Source organism: Sorex araneus, chromosome X, assembly GCF_027595985.1.
Source record: "Sorex araneus isolate mSorAra2 chromosome X, mSorAra2.pri, whole genome shotgun sequence".
Classification (NCBI taxonomy): domain Eukaryota; kingdom Metazoa; phylum Chordata; class Mammalia; order Eulipotyphla; family Soricidae; genus Sorex; species Sorex araneus.
This window is the reverse complement of record NC_073313.1, coordinates 56,195,724-56,209,905: the sequence shown is the minus strand read 5'-3', so window position 1 is coordinate 56,209,905 and position 14,182 is coordinate 56,195,724.

Here is a 14,182-nt window from a genome sequence, read left to right as displayed (position 1 = left end):
AAAGTCGCAGCCTCATAACTGCAACCAAGCCACATCATTATAACCTTTATTTATCTTTATTTTTTAAAAGGTTGTCACTGTTGTCTTGGTTTTTATTCTTTTTTTTATTAGTGAATCACCATGAAACAAAGTTACAGACTTACAGGCTTTCATGCTTACGTTTCAGTCATACAATGATCGAATACCTATCCCTCCACCAGTGCCCATTTTCCACCACCAATGGTCCCAGCATCCCTCCCACCAACCCCACCCTGTCCCCTTCACCCCACCCTACCTCTGTGGCAGGGCATTCCCATTTGCTCACTCTCTCTTTTTGAGTGTTGTGGTTTGCTACAGAGATATTAAGTAGGCATCATGTTCGGTCTATAGTCCATTTTCAGCCCGTATCTCCCAACCCTAGTGGGCCTGCCTAGCACCCTTTGCTTGGTAATCCCTTCTCTAACAGAGCTGATTCTTCACCTAGCATGTGAGGTCAGCTTCCAAACTGTGGAGTACTCCTCTTGGTACTTATCTCTACGATTCTTGGGTGTTGGTCTCCCATTCTGTTACTTTATATTCAACAAATGAGTGCAATCTTTCTATGTCTGCCCCTCTCATTCTGACTCATTTCACTTAACATGATACTTTCCATGTTGATCCACCTATATGAAAATTTCATGACTTCATCTTTTCTAACAGCTGCATAGTATCCCATTGTGTATATGTTTGGTTTTTATTCTTAATTTTAATAATTTTAATATTCCCTGTTTCTTTGTCAATATAACTTGTTTATAAATATTATTGATCTTTTTAATGAACCATTTTGGTTTTATTGATATTTTCTGTTGTTTCATAGACTTTATTTCGCTTATTTCCACTATAACCTCTACTATTCCCTTCCTGTTTCTTGTTTTGGGTTTAGTTTGCTTTATTTACTGTTTTTCTTTCTTATAAGATTTACCACTAGAATTTCCCAGGGGTTCATGCAATGCTGGAGACTGAACTCAGTGCTTCACCCATATGAGACACAGGCTCTACCACTTAAACTCTATCCCCCAACCCTTTACTTCATTTCTTTTGTTAAAATTTGTTTATTGAATCATTGTTAGATAGAAAGCTATTTATTTCTTCTTTGGTTTCCTCTTTGTTTCTTATTTTATTTTTTACTAAGATACCATGATTGATTTTTTACTAAGATACCAAGTTGTTCATCATTGAGTTTCATGCATGCAATGTTCCAACACCAGTCCCATCATCAGTGTCAAGTTCCCTCCAACAATGACCCAATTTCCTTCTCACTGCACCCCATGCCCCACCTGTCTCTATGACTGTCACTTTTTATTGGCACTGTGGTTTATAATACTGTTACTGGTAAGGTTTCATGCATGACACATTCCAGCTCAACACCCTCCTTCCACTGGGAAGGAGGTCATTTCCTTCCGCTGGGGTTATAGAGTACCCTCCCTTATCCTATCTATTCCCTTTTCTCATGTGTGGTCTGTATCCTACTGAGACCAGTTCTAAGTTTCTGTTGTCTTTGGGCATTTCTAATTATTCCATTGTGTATACATACCATGGTATCTTTATCTGTGCATCTATTCTTGTACACTCAAGTTGTTTCCAGAATTTGGCTTTTCAGCTATTGGGGTAGAATGTCAAGGACAGGAATTGTTGGGTAATATGGATGTCAATTCCTTTTCTTTTGAGAAGTGCCTATATTATTTTCCCAAAATGGCTGGATCAATCTACATTTCTCTAGCAGTGAATGAGTGCCCTCTTTATATCCAGGCTAGCATTGGTTATTTTTGTTCTTTTCACATATCGCTGGTATGAGGTAATATGTCATTTTTTATTTTCATCCCCCCAATGGTTAGTGAGGAAGAACATTATTTTCATATGCCATTTAGGTATTTGTACTTAAGCACTACTTCACTTGCATCCCATATGTTATGTTTTGCCACATTTATAATCTCAAAGTATTTTCTCATTTTTCTTTTGATTACTTCTCAGTTACTTCAGAGTTTGTATGTTTATTTGTAACTGTTTTTTTGAGTCACTGTGAGATAGACCATTACAAAGCTGTTTATGATTGGATTTCAGTCATACAGTATTCCAACATCCATCTCTCCAGCAGTTTATGTTTCCCAGTACCAGTGTCCCCATGTTGCCTCCCATCACCCCCACTCCCCACCACCTTCCTGCCTCTATGGCAGGAGTTTTTCTTCTCTCTCTCTCTGCTTTGGAGTTTTTTATTTGTCAGATACTTATGATTTTCCTAATTTTCTTCCATTATTGTTTTATTTTTTGACTAATTGAATGAATAGTGGTCAGAGGGCATTTGATATGTGTTTCTATCCTTTTACTTTATTTAAAAATTATTTTATGAATGAAAATATTATTAGTTCTGGAAAAATGTTCCATGTACATTTGAAAAAAAGATATATCTTGTAGGGTAATATATTGTTAAATATATAGTAGAACACATACAAAGTGTCCTACTAGGCTTAGTTAATTTTCTGTGTTGCTCAAGTGTTCTATTTCATTGTAATAGTTCTATCCATTATTGAAAGTGGAGTATTGAAGTCTCTGATTATTGTAAAATTATCTCTTCATTCAATTCTGTCATTTTTCTGCCTCATGTATACCTTGTGTAAAAAAAGTTTTCCTTTTTATTCAGTATTATGCATTTATAGTTGTGATAACTTTCTGATTGGCCTTTTCTTTATTATAAAATGACCTTGTCCCTAATAATAAATTATTGCTTCGCACTCTGTAAAATACCCTGTAAGGAACCCTTTCTTTTTCCCATTGTTCTTTCCTGATCTAGACATACCTGTGACAAAAAGAGTCATAACAGTTCATAATGTGACCAATATGGGGGGAAATTAAGCAGAACTCTATAATAATAAAAATACAACTAAATCAGCTTTGTCTATATAATGACATTTGGTACTTATTTCTTGCTCACTATTTTGGAATTGACAGTGATTTCCCCCAATGATGTACCTCAGATATTACTATTGTTCCAAAGTGAAATTTGCCTTGCATAAGAAAACAGAGGTGATTCTGAAACACATTGTGACAACTGGAAAATAAAATATTAGTTGACTGTTTTAATAATTTATATATTAAAATCTGTTTTGTCTGATGATCAGCGTGTCCCTCCCATTATGCTTATGGTTTTACTACACTTGTTGGTTTCCAATAGGCACATGATACTCTATTCATTTCTCTCTCTTCTTTTTCCTTTTTCTTCCTCAGAATGGGACACTTAATTAATCTCTTTCAAATATGCTGATTTGGGTTTTTAGCCTAAAATTGCTATTTAGTTTCTCTAGTAAGTTTTCCTTTTTGTTATTATACCATTAATTGTAATAATTTTATGTGGTTCTTTCTTTAAAAATAACATACTCATTGTCTAATTGACTTGATATTTTTCTTTTTTTTATTTATTTTTATTTTTTTTTTCGGGGAAGCACAGGGGCCATCACACAAAATTTATTTAGTTCCATGGTGAAAACATTGATTTTCAATTATCTAAGAGCACTGTAACGGGAGTCTCGATACTAAAACAATTCTGCAGATATACTTCAAAGAGTTTTTACAACAATATAATTTGTATTTTTTTGTTTTTTTTGTGTTTCTTTTTTTTTAATAATTTATTTATTTTTAATTAGAGAATCACCGTGAGGGTACAGTTACAGATTTATACACTTTTGTGCTTATACTTCCCTCATACAAAGTTCGGGAACCCATCCCTTCGCCAGTGCCCATTCTCCACCACCTGTAAACCCAGCGTCCCTCCCACCCTCCCCAATCCCATCTCCCCCCCACCCCACCCTGCCACTGTGGCAGGGCATTCCCTTCTGTTCTCTCTCTCTAATTAGCTGTTGTGGTTTGCAATAAAGGTGTTGAGTGGCCGCTGTGCTCAGTCTCTAGCCCTCATTCAGCCCGCAACTCCCTTCCCCCACATGGCCTTCGACTACAATGTAGTTGGTGATCGCTTCTCTGAGTTGACCTTTCCCCGGAACGTGAGGCCAGCCTCGAAGCCATGGGGTCAACCTTCTGGTACTTATTTCTACAGTTCTTGGGTATTAGTCTCCCACTCTGATATTCTATATACCATAGATGAGTCAATCTTTCTATGTCTGTCTCTCTCTTTCTGACTCATTTCACTCAGCATGAAACTTTTCATGCCCATCCACTTAACTACAAAATTCTTGACTTCCTTTTTTCTAACAGCTGCATAGTATTCCATTGTATAGATGTACCAAAGTTTCCTCAACCAGTCATCCGTTCTGGGGCATTCGGGTTTTTTCCAGATTCTGGCTATTGTAAACAGTGCTGCGATGAACATACATGTGCAGATGTTGTTTCAATTGTACTTTTTTGCCTCTCTGGGATATATTCCCAGCAGTGGTATTGCTGGGTCAAATGGGAATTCAATATCTAATTTTTTGAGAATCGTCCAAATTGTTTTCCAGAAGGGCTGAACCAGTCGGCATTCCCACCAGCAGTGAAGAAGGGTCCCTTTCTCCCCACATCCTCTCCAACAGCGGTTGCTTTTGTTCTTTCGGATGTGTGCTAGTCTCTGTGGTGTGAGGTGGTATCTCATGGTTGTTTTGATCTGCATCTCTCTGATGATTAGTGATGCAGAGCACTTTTTCATGTGCCTTTTGGCCATTCGTATTTCTTCCTTGGTAAAGTTTCTGTTCATTTCTTCGCCCCATTTTTTGATGGGGTTGGATGTTTTCTTCTTGTAGAGTTCAACCAGTGCTTTATATACCATTGATATCAACCCCTTATCTGATGGGTATTGTGTAAATATCCTTTCCCATTCTGTGGATAGTCTTTGTATTCTGGTCACTGTATCTCTTGCGGTGCAGAAGCTTTTTAGACGACATGATACTATATCTAGAGAAGCCTAAAACCTCTACTAAGAAACTCTTAGAAACAATAGACTTATACAGTAAAGTTGCAGGCTACAAAATCAGTACCCAAAAATCCATGGCCTTCATATATGCAAACAATGAGGCAGAGGAAAGGGACATGAAAAAAGCAATCCCATTCACAATCGTGCCCCAGAAAATCAAGTACCTCGGAATCAGCTTAACCAAGGAAGTAAAAGACCTTTACAAAGAAAACTACAAAACGCTACTCCATGAAATCAAAGAGGACATGAGGAAATGGAAACATATACCCTGATCGTGGATAGGGAGAATCAATGTTGTCAAAATGGCAATACTCCCTAAAGCATTATACAGATTCAATGCGATCCCTATAATTATACCCATGACATTCTTCAAAGAAATGGATCAAGCAATCCTAAAATTCATATGGAATAACAAACGTCCAAGGATAGCTAAAACAATTCTTGGGAAAAAGATGATGGGAGGCATCACCCTCCCCAACCTCAAACTTTACTACAAAGCAGTAACAATTAAAACAGCATGGTACTGGAACAAAGGCAGAGCCGTAGACCAATGGAACAGGGTGGAATATCCCTACACACAACCCCAAATGTATGATCATCTAATCTTTGATAAGGGAGCAAGAGATGTGAAGTGGAGCAAGGAAAGCCTCTTTAACAAATGGTGCTGGCAAAACTGGACAACCACATGCAAAAAAATGGGTTTAGACCTTGACCTGACACCATGCACAAAAGTCAGATCAAAATGGATTAAAGATCTCAACATTCGACCACAAACCATAAGGTACATTGAAGACAAGGTCGGCAAAACCCTCCACGATATTGAAGATAAAGGTATCTTCAAAGGTGACACGGAACTAAGCAAGCTAGTAAAAACAGAGATCAACAAATGGGACTACATTAGACTTGACATTTTTCTTATATGCTTTCTTTATTCTCTAGGAATGTTTATTTGTTCTTTTAACTTATTTATAATAGCTAACAAAGTTTTTGTCTCATAAGTCAAACATCTGGACATCTAGTCTTCCTCAAGTTAATAGACTTTACCCCTGGGTATAGATATTATTTTCCCATTTCTCTATGAATCTCATAATTTTCATTTTAAACTGAGTAATTCAGTACATTTTAAATGTAAAACAATAAAAATGTACCATTTAGAAAATTGAGAATGTAAGAGTACATAAAACCAAAAAATAACAATTAGATATAAAGAAGCATGATAAGAGAAAAACCAATGGACAAAGGTAAACAGCCTGATAAGTGGTCTACAGAACTGAATTTATGGCAGAAAAATGGAAGGAGGTGTTTTCAGGGTAGAGAAAACCTGAAACAATGGTGAAGGGAAGCAGACACTGGTGAAGGGATGGAATGTTGTATGCATGAAACCCTATTTTTTAATTTTTAAAATTTTATTGAATCACCGTGAGATAGTTATAAGCTTTCATGTTTGGGTTACAATCTCACAATGATCAAACACCCATCCCTCCACCAGTGCACATTCCCCACCACCAATATCCCGAGTACACCCCTCCTTTCCCCACCCTGCCCCTGCCTCTAAAGCAGACAATATTCTCCATACTCTCTCTACTTTGGGGCATTATAGCTTGCAACACAGACACTGAGAGGTCATCATGTTTGGTCCATTATCTACTTTCGGCATGCATCTCCCATCCCAACTGGTTCCTCTAGCCATCATTTTCTTAGTGATCCCTTCTCTATTCCATCTGCTGTCTCCCCTCCACTCATGAAGCAGTCTTCCAGCTATGGGTAAGTCCCCCTGGCCCTTGTATCTACTGTCCTTGGGTGTCAGCCTCATGTGATGCTACTCTACACTTCACAAATGAGTGCAGTCCCTCTATGTCGTCCCTCTCCTTCTGACTCATTTCACTTAGCATGATACTCTCCATGTTTATCCATTTATAAGCAAATTTCATGACTTCATCTCTCCTAACAGATGCATATTATTCCATTGTGTAGACGCACCAAAGGAAACCCTCTCTTTATAGTATTGCAAATCACAGTGATTAGAATAATTCTTTTTAAAAAATAATTAAAACCCCATGAAAGTCAATGAAGATGACAATATAGGAGATTCCTCAAATTGTTTCCTCCCTAAAGGAGGAATCACAAGGATATATAACAAGAAATATACACTTACATGTAAAATGATTTCTCTGAAAGAGGTAAAAAAACTGAGTGACTCCTAAACCTTGCATGAATGTGACAAGATTCACCTTGCAGTGGATAGAAAATACTGAAACACATACGATAAAACCTACCTCAAAGATAGTACCATACAATAGCTCAGGAATTCTTTCTGAGGAACTAAAAATTTGAACCTTACATGAAGTACTCTAACTTTTAAGACACCCAGTATATGGCAGGTCCTCAGAAACACTATGTAAGGCAATGGTGCTTGTGTCCACCAAACCCACAAGAATATATCAAAAAAGCAATTAAGTATAAGAGTAATCACTGCATCTATCTCTCCAGTAATCAGTTCAAAGGAAGAAAGCAAAATTTCCCATCACTAAGTGATTCCTGACAGAGATTTATAGGCATACCAAAAAGCTTCTAAGAAAAAACAAAGTTATCAATTTGTCACAACAGCGATGCAGCTAGAGAATATTTTGCTGAGTGTGATGAGTCAGAAGGAAAGGGATAGATACAGAATGATCTATTTCATATGTGGGACTTAGAGATAAATATCAAGAAAGGGCCAGAGGTGAATTCGTGTACCAAGATCAACACATAATATTTTATTGGTTTTAACAAACATGTTAGTAATCTCTTATATGAGTGCTTAATGGCTCCAAGATGAAATACAACAGTCTTTACACAATTTCCACAAGGAAAATTTATTGGACCATTTTAGCAAATAATTCATAATAAGCAATACAAAAATTAATGATTTCAGTTATGCTTTGGGGGCACATTTTAGGATTTGGGGTGGAAACATTTGAAATATGGTGGTGGGGTTTGTGTTTTAATATTAAATGTAATGAATTGCTGTGAACAACTTTATAAAAATTAAAATTTAAAAAAGAGAAAAGGACAGAGGCAACACAATAGGAGAGCTGAGCCACACAACTGAATTGGTTGGGTGAAGGGTTGAAAGGGAGGGGTGTTGAAATACTTGAGGGAGGTAGGTGAGTACACTGATGAAGTGTGTGATGTTGGAATTATGTATATAGGAAGCCATTATAAAGAAAATTGTAAAACACAGTTTTTAAAGCTGCTGCCAATAGGTGAGATATCTAGCTTCGGATCCACTATGCTAGCTGTGATCTGCAGAGATTTGAGAAAGCAGTAGAAACTTTTCTCACCTCATCAAATTATAAAATCAATAGAAATATTGCTTTGATGCTTATATCCTGTAAACAATTACCACCAAAGTAACATATCCATCATATCTATCATATCTTTATAATTATCTTATTTTTTTGTGATGATAATATATAAGATTTCTTGTGCAACTTTATTTGGGGAGGGGAAGGTGAGTGGTAAGCAGTGTTGAGACTCAGGGTCCACTTAGAGGGATAATCAGCTGACTATTGAGTGGTTTAGTGCTGCTACCAAGGATACATTGCTCAGACCCTGTGTCACCAATGACTATAGGTCAACTACAGTGGTATTCAGAGTCCTCCAGGGCTACACCTTGGATACTCAGGAGGCAATGTGTTACTTGGGATCAAATCTTTTTTTTTAATTTTCTTGAATCATCGTGAGATAGTCCTTGTATGTCTGTCCCTCTCTTTCTGACTCATTTCACTTCTCATGATACTCTCCATGTCTATCCATTTATAGGCAAATTTCATTACTTCATCTCTCCTAACAGCTGTATAGTATTCCATTGTGTAGATATACCAAAGTTTCTTTAAAAGTCATCTGTTCGAGCCATGTCCCCAGACTGTGAACTAAGCTTTTGCCCCACGTCAGCTAAGGGGGGAAATATCCTTCCTCCTTGGTTTTTCTTCCCTCTGGGGGGAAGCAGCGTGGTGTACGCCATCTTATGGACATTTAAACAGGTATGAACTTGGTAGTGCGGGAAAAAAAATGTGTTTTGAACTTGAACAGCGGGATGCTTGGGCAGTCTCAGGCTAGGGCTGGTACCGGCTCTGGCTCGTGCTCCGCTGAGATTCGAACCAGGTGGCCATGCGTTTGCACGGCTGCTTTGCTGCTGAACGACCAAGATCCAGAGCCAGCTAGATTACTTCTGAATCCAGCAAGATCTCGCAGCCATGTCCCCAGAATGTGAACTAAGCTTTTGCTATATGCTGCCCCAGGAAGGGAAATGATGAAATTTCCCACTTAAATCTCCATGTACTTAATTACTAAAACACAGAAATCCTGCAGTAGCAGTAGAAATCTTGCAGTAGCGGCCGCACAACCTTTTACCTCTTCATTCTCATTAGTGGAAAACTAATTATCAAATGTTTCCTTGTCAATAGGGCCGTATTTTGGGGGGATAAACTCCAAGAGAATAGTGAGTTCTGTGTTAAAACCCCAACAACAATAGTGAGTTTTGGGTTGAAATATGGAATGTAATCAAGGTAAAGAGAAAATGAAGTGAATTTTATCAGTTATGCAGGTGGGGGTGGGGGCTGGGGGGTGGGAGGTGTACTGGTTTTGTTTTGTTTTGTTTTTGGTGGTGTAATATGGGCACTGGTAAAGGGATGGGTGTTTGAACATTGTATAACTGAGACATAAGCCTCAGAACTTTGTAACTTTCCACATGGTGATTCAATAAAATAAATTAAAAAATAAATAAATAAAAGTCATCTGTTCTTCTTTTTTAATTTTATTGACTTACCATGAGATAGTTAAAAGCTTTCATGTTTGGGTTACAATCACACAATGATCAAACACCTATCCCTCCACCAGTGCACATTCCCCACCACCAATATCCCTGGTATACTCCCCGTTTTCCACCCTCCCCCTGCCTCCAAGGCAGACAATATTCCCCATATTCTCTACTTTTGGGCATTATGGCTTGCATCACAGACACTGAGAGGTCATCATGTTTGGTCCATTATCTACTTTCAGCATGCATCTCTCATCCCAACTGGTTCCTCCAGCCATCATTTTCTTAATGATCCCTTCTCTATTCCATTTGTCTTCTGTCCTCCGCTCATGAAGCAGTCTTCCAGCTATGGGGTAATCCTCCTGGCCCTTGTATATACTGTCCTTGGGTGTCAGCCTCATGTGATGTTATTCTATACTCCATGAATGAGTGCAGTCCTTCTATGTCTGTCCCTCTCTTTCTGACTCATTTCACTTAGCATGATACTCTCCATGTCTATACATTGATAAGCAAATTTCATGACTTCATCTCTCCTAACAGCTGCATAGTATTCCATTGTGTAGATGTACCAAAGTTTCTTTAACCTGTACTAGGGCACTTGGGTTATTTCCAGATTTTGGCTATTGTTAACAGAGCTGAAATGAATATAAGTACTAGTGTCATTTCTACTGTGCCTTTTTACATCCTTGGGATATATTCCCAGAAGTGGTATTGTGGGGTCATATGGAAGCTCAATTTCTAGTTTTTGAAGGACTGTCCATATTGTTTTCCAGAAATGCTGGACCAGTCAGCATTCCCACCAACAGGGAAAGAGCGTTCCTTTTCCCCCACATCCACACCAGCACTGGTTGCTTTTGTTCTTTTGAATGGGTGCCAGTCTCTAGTGTAAGATGATATGTCAATGTTGTTTTATTTACATCTCCCTGAGGACTAGTGATGTAGAGCATTTTTTCATGTGTCTTTTGGCCATTTGCATTTCTTTTTTGAGGAAACTTCTGTTCATTTCTTCTCCCTATTTTTGATGGGGTTGGAGGATTTTTTTGTACAATTCTACTAGTTTCTTGTATATCCTGGATCTTAATCCCTTATCAAATGGGTATTGGGTAAATATCCTTTACCATTCTGTGGGCTCTTTCTGTATTTTGGTTACTGTTTCCTTTGAAGTTCAGAAGCTTCCTCGTTTGATGGTAGTCCTATTTGTTTATGTTTGCTTCCACTTGAATGGTCGGTGTTGTTTCATTCTCTTTGTTTGTTTGTTTCCCCATATGCTGTTTTTTAAAAAAATTATTGATTAATTAATTATTTTTTAATTAATGAATCACCGTGGGGGTACAGATACAGATTTACATATTCTCGTGCTTGTATTTCAGTCATACACATCTTGAATATCCACTCCTCCAAATGCTGTTTCATTCTTAAAGATGTTTTGGCTTCAATGTCATGGAGAGTTCTGCCTACATTTTCCTCTATGTACCTTATAGATTCATTTCTTATATTGAGGTCTTTAATCCACTTTGATCTGACTTTTGTGCCTGGTATTAGACAGAGGTCAGAGTTCATTTTTTTGCAGGTAGCTATCCAGTTTTCCCAGCACCACTTGTTGAAGCTTTCCTTATTCCACTTCACATTTCTTGCTCTTTTGTCAAAGATTAAGTGGCCATATATTTGGGGGTCTGTGACAGGATATTCAACTATTCCATTGGTTTGCAGGTCTGTTTCTAACCCAATACCATGCTGTTTTAATTACTACTGCTTTGTAGTAGAGTTTGAAGTTGGGAAAAGTGACGCCACCCATCTTCTTTTTCCTAAGGATTGTTTTAGATATTCGCGTGGGGTTATTGTTCCATATGAATTTCAGGAGAGTTTTGTCTATTTCTTTGAAAAATGTCATGATTATCCTGGTAGGGACCACATTAAAAATGTATAGTGCTTTGGGCAGTATTGCCATTTTGATAATGTTAATTCTCCCTATCCATTAGCAGGGGATGTATCTCCAATTCCCAGTGTCCTCTTTTATTTCTTGAAGTAGTGTTTTGTAATTTTCCTTATATATTCCAAGGTACTTGATTTTCTAAGGTACTATTGTGAATGGGATTTTATTTTTAATGTCTGTTTCTTCACTTTCATTATTTCTATATAAGAAAGCCATGGACTTTTGGGTCTTGATTTTGTAGCCTGCCACTTTACTATATCGTCCTATTGTTTAGGAGCTTTTCTGCAGAGTCTTTAGGGGTTTCTAAGTATAGTATCATATCATCTGCAAATAGTGATAATGTGACTCTTCGTTTCCTATCTGTATGCCCTTGATATCTTTTTCTTGTCTAACTGCTATGGCCAGGACTTCCAGTACAATATTGATAAAACTGAAGATTCTTATAATAATTCACTCTCCAGCTTTTTTTAGTTAAATCACCGTGAGATACAGTTACAAAGCTTTCATGTTTGTGTTTCAGTCATACAATGATCAAACACCCATCCCTACACCAGCATACATTTTCCATCACTAATGTCCCCAGTATCCCCCTTTAATCTCAACCCTCCCCTTGCTTCTGTGGCAGGCAGTTTTCCTTTTACTCTCTCTCTCTCCTTTTGGGCATTATGGTTTGCAATACAGATACTGAGAATCCATCATGGTTGGTCCCATAATGTCTGGAGATCTGGCACTCTCAGAAATAGTCTAGGTTGAAAACAAAATGCTCAATGTATTTTGCTGTTAGGTTGAAATTGTTCTAGTCCTTTGACTAGAGCCATAGGGGAACATGATTTTCTTGGAGCTTTGGATGTGTTTGTGCCAGTTAGTAATTAAGGGTCAGAATCTTCTAGAGTGCACTGCTCAGTTGGGATATGTATAGGGAGGTTGCACTATGGAAACCCAGGGATTTCATTCATTAAGACCCTAGATTCTGGGGCTGGAGCAATAGCACAGTGGGTAGGGCGTTTGCCTTGCACGTGGCCGACCCGGGTTCGATTCCCAGCATCCCATATGGTCCCCTGAGCATCACCAGGAGTGATTCTTGAGTGCAGAGCCAGGAGTAACCCCTGTGCATCGCCAGGTGTGACCCAAAAAGCAAAAAAAAAGACCCTAGATTCTTAGGAAATCTAACTACTCTCCACTATTTATTTCACAATTGACTAGTCATATTTTAATATAATTGTTATGTTTTGTTTTCATTTAATTTTTATGAGACTCAACATTCAACTCCAACAGCACATACTATGACAATTATTCTATATCCTTACTTGTACTTGAAATGAATGCCCACGCTTTAGAAGTTTTTGGTATATTGGTTTTAACATTTTATTGCAAAATTTTTCCTACTGACACTGATGCTTTATTATGTCTGTCATATCGTCCATTTGAAGTTCCTTATATCTCCATCTTTTTTAATAATTTATTTATTTTTTAATTATTGAGTCACAGTGAGGGTACAGTTACATACTCACACATTTTCGTGCTTGTTTTTCCCTCATGCAATGTTCGAGAGCCCATCCCTCCACCAGTGTCCATTCTCCACCACTTATGAACCCAGTATCCCTCCCACCCCCTATCCCATCCCCCCCGCCCCACTCCACCTCTGTGACAGAGCATTCCAATTTGTTCTCTCTCTCTCCTTTTGGATGTTGTGGTTTGCAATAGGGATATTGAGTGGCCATCATGTTTAGTCTCTAGTCTACTTTCAGCGTGCATCTCCCTCCCCGCTCAGGATTTCCAATCACATTTTACTTGGTGTTCCCTTCTCTATCTGGGATGACTTTCCCCAAGGCTATGAGGCTAGCTTTCAAGCCATGGAGCCAACCTCCTGGTATTATATACTACCATTCTTGGGTATTAGTTTCCAACTCTGCCATTTTATATTCCACAGATCAGTACAATCTTTCTATGCCTGTCCCTCTCTTTCTGGCTCATTTCACTTAGCATGATACTTTCCATGTTGATCCACTTATATGCAAAGTTCATGACTTCATTTTTTCTAACAGCTGCATAGTATTCCATTGTATAGATGTACCAAAGTTTCTTTATCCAGTCATCTGTTCTCGGAAACAGGTTTTTCCAGATTCCGGCTATTGTAAACAGTGCCGTGATGAACATATAAGTGCAGATGTCATTTCGACTGTACTTTTTTTCCTTTCCAGGATATATTCCCAGAAGTGGTATTGCTGGATCAAATGGAAGCTCAATTTCTAATTTTTTGAGAAGTGTCCATATTGTTTTCCAAAGGGGCTGGACCAGTCGGCATTCCCACCAGCAGTGTAGAAGGGTCCCTTTCTCTCCACATCCTCTCCAACAGCGGTTGCTTTTGTTCTTTTGGATGTGTGCCATTCTCTGTGGTATGAGGTGGTATCTCATGGATGTTTTGATCTGCATCTCCCTGATGATTAGTGATGCAGAGGATTTTTTCATGTACCTTTTAGCCATTCGTATCTCTTTCTTGGAAAATTTTCTGTTCATTTCTTCGGCCTATTTTCTG